General features: G+C 44.7%; 1 long non-coding RNA gene across 3 annotated transcripts; it reads left to right on the forward strand.

Annotated features, from left to right (window-relative positions):
- The first annotated feature begins 645 nt into the window (after positions 1 to 645).
- On the forward strand, positions 646 to 8,440 carry LOC109552149 (uncharacterized). 3 transcript variants are annotated; one of them, XR_012323900.1, is made up of 4 exons: positions 646 to 783; positions 3,667 to 4,164; positions 7,613 to 7,709; positions 8,068 to 8,440. It is a non-coding gene; the product is annotated as an uncharacterized lncRNA (long non-coding RNA). The 3 variants fall into 3 exon arrangements; XR_012323898.1 differs by having other exon boundaries at positions 7,613 to 7,705; positions 8,068 to 8,439; XR_012323899.1 differs by having other exon boundaries at positions 663 to 783; positions 3,670 to 4,164; positions 7,613 to 7,705; positions 8,068 to 8,439.
- Positions 8,441 to 8,660: the final 220 nt, after the last annotated feature.

Raw genomic sequence — 8,660 nt, forward strand, 5'->3', positions numbered from 1 at the left:
CAGACCAAGGAAGCCTTTTCTAAGTCAGGGATAAATGGGAGTGTACTTAATAAATTATTAAGTGTACCCCTTCTCCCTGGCTAGCTGACAGAGTAGAAACGGACCGCTATCCGCAGGTATGCACCCTGGCTCGCACGGTCTGTGGTTGCATCCCCCAGACGGCCTGGCTACTCTAAAATAAACTCTACGTTGACGCCATTTGCTCTGCCTGACACCTGGAACTAGCATTATGTGCCCACCATGTGCCAGGGACAACGCTCCACACTCCCTTCTCGTTACCTTCGAAGCACATTCTGTGCGCTGACAAAGGAAACTGAGGCCCAAGCTCACACAGGGGCCCTGGCACTAAACCACCGTGTAACTCATCTTGTTGAAATGAGGTCAAGGGCGTGACTCAGATGCTCTAAATACTCACTAGGCCGGTAGTATTTGTGACGTTAACTCTTTTCTTCGGGGCCACTCGCAAGCTGCAAGCCCTCTAGAAGGGTGAGGAAACTGAGGCCAGGCTGTGACACGCCAGACGTCACAGAGCCGGTGGCGGGCAGACAGAGGCCTCGAAGGCTGACCTCTGCGAATCTCAACGTCCGTTTGTTAACACTGCCCAGATCTTCTGCTTGGCTTACTCGGCCCTGAAATCTCGCAGGTTTTCAGGGGAAGGAACCTGGGGCGAGGCGCTCCCTCCAGGATCGTTTGCCCGTCAGCAGCCTCCGTCGACACGGGAAAGTGGTAGCCCGCCCGCCGGCCCCACCCGCCACCAGCTGCAGGGCACCGCGCCAGACACAGGTTGCCTGTTCCCAGGCACTACCTCCTCCGCCTTCACCCCTTTGCCGCCTCCGACCTCGCCCTAGCCCTGCTGTGCGCCTGCGCGCCCGGGCCCTAGAGCCCGTGCGCCGGCTGCTCACGTGCGTCTGCACCTGGCCCCGCCGCCTACAATGGAAAGGCGGGGCCTCGCGCTCACCACGCCCCCTCGCTGCCCAGCCCCCTCGAGGGAGCGTTGCAGCCTTGGCCGATTCATTACCCCTCTCGCCCAGCCGGCCGCGCCTACTTGGCCGCGTGCTGTGTGCGCGTGCGCCAGGTCGGGATTTGGAGGGGGTCGGAAGACCGTTGCGCGGCCAAGGCCGCGAGCTCTACTGGAAGGCGGGGGACGGAGGCGTCCGGGCAGGCCTGGATGGGGGAGGGGGCGTTAACTCGGAAAAGGAAGGAAGTGGGTGTCACGGGCTGCACACCCTGCCCTTTTGGGGTTGTCAGACGAAGGTCAGAAAGGACTGCTCCAGATTTCCCCATTTCATGTCTAAATGCAAATCTCTGGAACCCTCACTAACTCCTTCATGTCATGAACCTCAACAGTTCCTTCAGAGCAGCACACCCTTTAGTAATGATCATCTCTAGAGCATTCTGTGGGCAGAGTCTCTTCCAGTAGGAGTAGCAGGCTCAGAGTGACGCTCTCTTCCGAGGGCACCCACCCGGCCATCGGCCTGCCTTAGAGGCCTGTCCAGGTCACACATACAACTCTAGTGACACTTAGACTTCTTCCATTAACGTAACCCAATGACAGGTGTTCTTGTGCAGCCTTCTTGTGTATGGTCATACGAAGAAAAATACAAGGCTAGATGTAGACTGCGATGTTAGATTGAAAACCTGAAATATGTGCCTTATGTCAGTTGTGTGTTCTCTTATGGCATGAGTCCCTCGATTAAGACATATGTCCCTTGAGAACTAGCTTTTTGTTGTTTTTAACACGACTTAGAAGCTGTCATGGCCTAAGTTGGGGCATTCCTGATACAGGACTTAGGTGAACATCGGTCCCCCATTTGTCATATTTGTCCCGTGGACAGTTTTTTTAGGTTGATAACCTGGGTGCAAATATAATGGGGAAATAGCTTCAGATCTGCTCCTCTACCCCCAAATTTCATTTCCTGGTTACTAGAGAATAGGAGAAGGATTAAGGAACAATGAGAATTGAACCAATAACAAAAAGCATTCCTGCTTTGAGGTCTTAAAATTCTGGTTCATCTTTGCCACGTCTCCCCCAAAGATTTTAGAAAAGTGACTGTTCATGGATTGATTTTGATCACATGTTTCTTCATAACATTTGAAAGAGTATCCTTCCTGCATTTGGGTTTGTAGGGGCCTAAACTGAAATTTTGACAGAATGGAAGCACTGGAAATAGGTTGTGAGGGGAGACAGTGTGGGATATTAAGGAAGCAAGGATAAGAAGATCCTAGTTGGTGGAGATAACAGAGAGAGCTTAGAGAAAGAATGAAGACCAAAAACATGGAGCGGGTGGCAGATCTAGCAGATTATTCTGATAGTAATGATAAGCTGCATTCTTGAGCATGAGGATTTGTATATTGCTTATGGTGACCAGAAAACATGACTATTTTCTCATTTGAGGAGTCCTAAGAGTTCTGGCAATAAAGTAGAAAGATGTAGGGAGGGGTGAGAGTTTAGTGCCAGAATGATCACCTGGGATCCAGCAGATCTCAGTGCACATTGCTTTAGTGTCCCCACCCTACCCCCAACTTGAAAAATCACGGACTAGGGTAAAGGAGTAACGGGGTAGGATACACAGGGCTCTGCGTGTATCTGGATGCTGTTGTGGAAATTCCTGGAGCAGGTATAGCCAATAAGGGCTCACCTTCTCTGTCTAACTGAGGCCTTCAAATTGGAAGGCACCTGATAACTTACTAAATGATGAGCTCCTTAAGGTAAAGACCCTGTGTACCCACTGTAGATCTTTTCCATCCTGAACCTCCCAAATAATGATCAAAGATCTAGTTTGGGGGGTCCTTGTGGCAACCTGTAGTTCTCCTGAAATCAAGGGTTTGAGACTGCTTGCTGAAGGAATTGTATATTTCACAAGTATAAAGCCCATAGTTGAAGATTTTTAAAAACACAAAAAAACCTGTTTCAGTTCACTTCGGGGGTGAGGGGGTAGGTCTCATCTTGCAGCAGGTGCAGATTGTTCAACACAATATTCAGAGAGGTATTCAAATGGCTACACTATTTTGTCAAATCCTAGTTCCAGGGTCCCTACTCCAGCTCCCTTCAGAGCCCTAATGCTTCCTGCTCCTTGTAAAAGATAAAAACTCAGTTGTAAAACTGAACAGCATTTTGACTTCCCACCCCGTGAGGCTGAAAAGGAGGAAGAGGTGGAAGGGGAAGGTAGGTTGTACCAGGAGCAAAGTCCTGAAGATAGAAGAATAAGCCTCAAAAGTTGAGATCCTACGGTGATTGATTAGTTAGCCCGTCCAGAGCTAAAGGTTAAACACAGGCTAACAACAGCCCAGAGAACAATTGGATAATTCATTAATTGTGTTTCTGTTTATATACCCTCCCCCACCCCTCACTTTCTAGGCTAATGTAGGTTCTGTCTTGATTAGAGGCAAATTTTTGGAACTAGACAGGATCTTGGAACTCATGACTCATTCTCCACACCTGGCATGTGAACAAACAGGTTAAGCATTAACAGGTGACTTGGCCAAAACCACACAGCTAGTTAGTGGCAGAGCTAGGATTAGAACCCCTCTCTCCCTCTTCAGAGCCAATTACTCTTCCCGTTTGCCTCCTAAATGGCCACCCTGTATGTGCACGACACGCCATCCTTCTACAGGTAGCGTCTCTTTTTCCTCCCCTTGACTTGGTTTGTGACTTCATTTAACCAGTAGGATGCAGTGGAAGCGACATTCTCGGACTTTCACGCTCAAGCCCTAAGAGGTCTGGCAGCTCCTGCCTTCCGCTCTGGGAAGTCAGCCTCCATGCATTAAAGAAGCTTGGGTTACATTGCTGAGTGATGAGACACAGCACATGAGTGGTGAGGCAACGTGCAAGAGAGGCCTTCTTGGACCTTCCAACCCAGCCCAGCCACAAGGTGAAGGCAGCTGAGTGAGTGACTCCCACCAAATCACATGGAGCAGATCTACCCAGCTGACTACTATCCCCATTCCTAACCCAGAGAATCACGAGAAGCAGACACTAAAAGACCACGACATCCTCTGCCTTCCTCTGTTCACTCGATTATCATAATTAAGAAATCAAGACATTAGACTATGGTTAGGCTTCAGAAGAATATCAAGGAAGCTCGTCAACCAAACGGTTCCATGTTTGTCAACAGCTCTCATCAAGACAAGGTGGTTTTCTGCTTCAAACTTGACACTAACACTGTAAGTGACAGTTTATTAATTTGCTGGTCAAACAACCTTGCTATGGGTATATTAACTTTTACTTAGCATTTAACTCTAACAAAATTTCCTCCAAATCCTAATGTTCTCTAATGACACATCACAGACCACCAGAAAACTTAGTAGCATAACACTGCTTTGCTCAGTACTTTGCAATTTGGGCAGGGCTCAGCGGGTACAGCTGGTCTCTGCTCCACTCAGCATCAGCTAGGGATGGTTTGAAGGCGGGTTCTCCTGTGTCTGGAGGTTGGTGGTGGGAAGAAGGCTTGAACAGCTGGAGGCTAGAACTGTCGCTAAGGAGCCTCCCATGTGGTCTCCCCAGCAAGGTGGCTTCAGGCTAGCTGGTACTCTCACAGGTGCGTCTTAGGGATCCTAAGACAAAGTTCTAAGAAAGGAATCCCAGCAGGAGCTTTGTCACTTTGCATGACTTAGCTTTGGAAGTCAGGTGACATCCCTTCTGCCCTGTCATTAGCCCACCCATATTCCAGGAAATGGGACATAGGCCCCACCTGTTGATGGAGGGATGCCATCGTCAGGCTGTGAGAAGGGCATGAGGGAAGGACATGTGTTTGGAAAACACAACCCCGCCTCAGCTTCTAAACCCTGCATCTGAATTTCACCCTAGGGATAAAATCTTGATAGAAAAACTAATTCCAGGAGCTTTGGCTTAAAAAAAAAAAAGTTATTTCAATTTGCAACCCCTGTGAGAGTTAATTCATTTTTCCTAGAGATATGTTAGTTTGGAGGCTACAGTTTAATCTCCTTCCCCAGGTTTTTCAGAACTGGGGAGAGGAGGATATGAATAATCTACTATTACGGCTGTTTTGTAAACCCCTCACCTCTTAAAAAAAATCGATTCACTGCTTACAGTTGAAACAGGTAGGGTATCCACGGCAAGGTTGCTCTTGTGACCACATATTTTAAAGAAAATTAGTTTTGTATGTTCTGTAACAAGTTGTGGATGACTACTAATAACTTATGTTTCTACATCCACGTGCCTGCAGGCACGTTCAGTGTGGATTCGTTCAGGAATCTTTTATTCCTAATGGATTTCTAGCTTCTCAGCTCAGCTAACCTGGTATCATTTTTTTTTAACACCTGGCAATGTCACACCAAAGGTATGTGGTGCCTTTTTAACTGTTGCCTAGCAACACTCAAATGGTCAGGACAGGAAGCACTGTGTGCAGTATCTCACTGTAATTCTGGTAGGCATCATTCTGTGCCTAAGACTTAAATTAGCCAAATTGAGGTTTTTTGTATGAACAGCAAAACTAACATTTCTATTACTGCAAAAACATGCCCTGGGACATGTACCAATCAGAGAAAAGCTGTTATATTTCTATGGCATTTTGTAGTTCTTTTGAAATTGTCAGAAGTAAAAATAAATATCCAGTAGAAATTATCCATATATTCTTTGCAGATTATTATGCCTGTATTAAATACTTCTCTATCTGTGGTCCAACCGTTAAACCTAGTTTTTCCAGCTTATTTTCCTAAACTATGTTTTCATCATAATTCAAAGCTATGATTTTATGAAGCTTTTAACATTAGCTTTCCATACTATCTCTGTAGATTCCACTTTGAAGTTTACCAGGTAGTCTTCTCAACAAGGTGATTTCAGAGATTTTGCTGGTCAACTGACTCCTAACATTTCACTCCTATAAATTAAAGTTACCACTAACAGAATCCATCAGTGAACAAAATATCTTTAATAATGTGAGTTATTACCCTTTACTTATTGGGAACGTTTCACTGACATAGTCTATCTCTCTTAAAGCTGAGCGGTCCAAGAATACTTTTGCAAGAAACACAGCAGAAGGACGGGTGACACTGTTCCTAGCCGAAACATTTTAACATTTCAGTTCATTGTAAAAGAAATGAATTTGTTTTTAAAACTATATTTTAGGAAAAAGAAAATTGGGTTACTTGTCCAAGAATGGTTAACACAAAAAGTGCTGCGAGGCATTAACTTTTATCTTGTAAAAGAAATGAAACTGCTAAGAAGAATCACAGAGTGCATCTTTGTCACAAGCTGATGAGATGCATTACTTTTCAAGTAGTTTAAGAAGAGGAGCCCTGTCTCACATAAAGTTGCTGGATGAACACACCTGCCCAAAAATAAGGCAGGGGCCAGCCAGCATCCCGCCGTTGGTTCCAAGCTTCTGTGTGTGCCCCTTTTGCAAAGCCACGTTAACCAAGGCAGCTGAGTTTTCTTTGTTTGTTTTATTGTTTTAACATCTTTATTGGAGTATAATTGCTTTACAATGGTGTGTTAGTTTCCGTTTTATAACAAAGTGAATCAGTTATACGTATACATATGTCCCCATATCTCCTCCTTCTTGCCTCTCCCTCCCTCCCACCCTCCCTATCCCACCCTTCTAGGTGGTCACAAAGCACTGAGCTGATCTCCCTGTGCTATGCGGCTGCTTCCCACTAGCTATCTATTTTACATTTGGTAGTGTATATATGTCCATGCCACTCTCTCAATTCGTCCCAGCTTACCCTTCCCCCTCCCCGTATCCTTAAGTCCATTCTCTAGTAAGTCTGCATCTTTATTGCCATCTTGCCCCTAGGTTCTTCATGACCATTTATTTTTTAGATTCCATATATATGTGTTAGCATATGGTATTTGTTTTTCTCTTTCTGACTTACTTCACTCTGTATGACAGACTCTAGGTCCATCCACCTCACTACAAATAACTCAGTTTCGTTCCTTTTTATGGCTGAGTAATATTCCATTGTATATATGTGCCACATCTTCTTTATCCATTCATCCGTTAATGGACACTTGGGTTGCTTCCATGTCCTGGCTATTGTAAATAGAGCTGCAATGAACATTTTGGTACATGACTCTTTTTGAATTATGGTTTTCTCAGGGTATATGCCCAGTAGCAGTAGTGGGATTGCTGGGTCGTATGGTAGTTCTATTTTTAGTTTTGTAAGGAACGTCCATACTGTGCTCCATAGTGGCTGTATCAATTTACATTCCCACCAACAGTGCAAGAGGGTTCCCATTTCTCCACACCCTCTCCAGCATTTATTGTTTCTAGATTTTTTGATGATGGCCATTCTGACCAGTGTGAGATGATATCTCATTGTAGTTTTGATTTGCATTTCTCTAATGATTAATGATGTTGAGCATTCTTTCATGTGTCTGTTGGCAATCTGTATATCTTCTTTGGAGAAATGTCTATTTAGGTCTTCTGCCCATTTTTGGATCAGGTGTTTTTTTTTTTTTAACGTTGAGCTGCATGAGCTGCTTGTAAGTTTTGGAGATTAATCCTTTGTCACTTGCTTCATTTGCAAATATTTTCTCCCATTCTGAGGGTTGTCTTTTGATCTTGTTTACGGTTTCCTTTGCTGTGCAAAAGCTGTTAAGTTTCATTAGGTTCCCATTTGTTTATTTTTGGTTTTATTTCCATTTCTCTAGGAGGTGGGTCAAAAAGGATCTTGCTGTGATTTACGTCATAGAGTGTTCTAAGGCAGCTGAGTTTTGAAAGCAACTACACACAGAAATTCTCAGGCAAGTAAGTTTCATTTAGAAATGAGAAGGTTACTGAAATTAATATAATTTTTTTCATCATTTCCCCCACCTGCACCCCCAAAAAAGAGTAAAGAATGACTTGAACCTGCCTTCTTAACATTTGACTCAAATTGAACTGAGGCCATTAGCTCTGCGGCTCTATAGAGGATCTGACAGGGTCAGATCCATAGGGGTTCTCTTAACCCCACAAGAGTGGTTCAACGGGTGTTTCAGGTTCCCTGTGTGTTTGCGCCACCCTAGAGAAAGGTCCCTGGGGACTCACTTGATGGCCCTTTCCAGGCCGGCAATAAGACTGCAATTGGAACTCAGTTTAAAAACTAAAGAACTGCTTGTCATTTCAGCAAATCTCTCTGAGCACGATCTTCCTCCTTGGTAAAATGAAGAGAAGCCCCCATGCCCTACTTTTGCACAAGAATGTTTGCGGGGGGGAAAGAAATCAGACAACGAGGAACGCGAATTGAACGTTTCCCACGATCTAGATCCTCTTCATGCGTTACAAGCGTCATTCCACCAAATCCTCATAATGACTTTATGAGATAGGCCCAGAGATCAGGCTGAGGCTTGGAGAAGTTCAATGCCCAGCCCACGCCACATCAAGATGTGAACTGACTTCTAACTGCTAAGCTAGTTGACCTCCAATACAAGATATACGAAAACAGCTGTTAAACGGTAAAACACTAGGTCAGTGTCAAACATCACTATTATCAAAACTTCCTAGTTGTGAATCTTTATTTAAAAGTTACGTATGTGTATGTGAACATCTCCATATGTTATTTTTATAAGTTTCTATCTGTCGATTTGGGGGAGGGATGATGTTTCTATTCAGATGACTTTTTAGAGGGCAGTGACCTATGATCAGTGTAGAATATCTGGAAAATAAAGGAAAGTCTTAAGACGTACAAATGTGATGGCAAGGCACACATAGAAGCATGTT

This window comes from Tursiops truncatus, chromosome 10, assembly GCF_011762595.2.
Source record: "Tursiops truncatus isolate mTurTru1 chromosome 10, mTurTru1.mat.Y, whole genome shotgun sequence".
NCBI lineage: Eukaryota > Metazoa > Chordata > Mammalia > Artiodactyla > Delphinidae > Tursiops > Tursiops truncatus.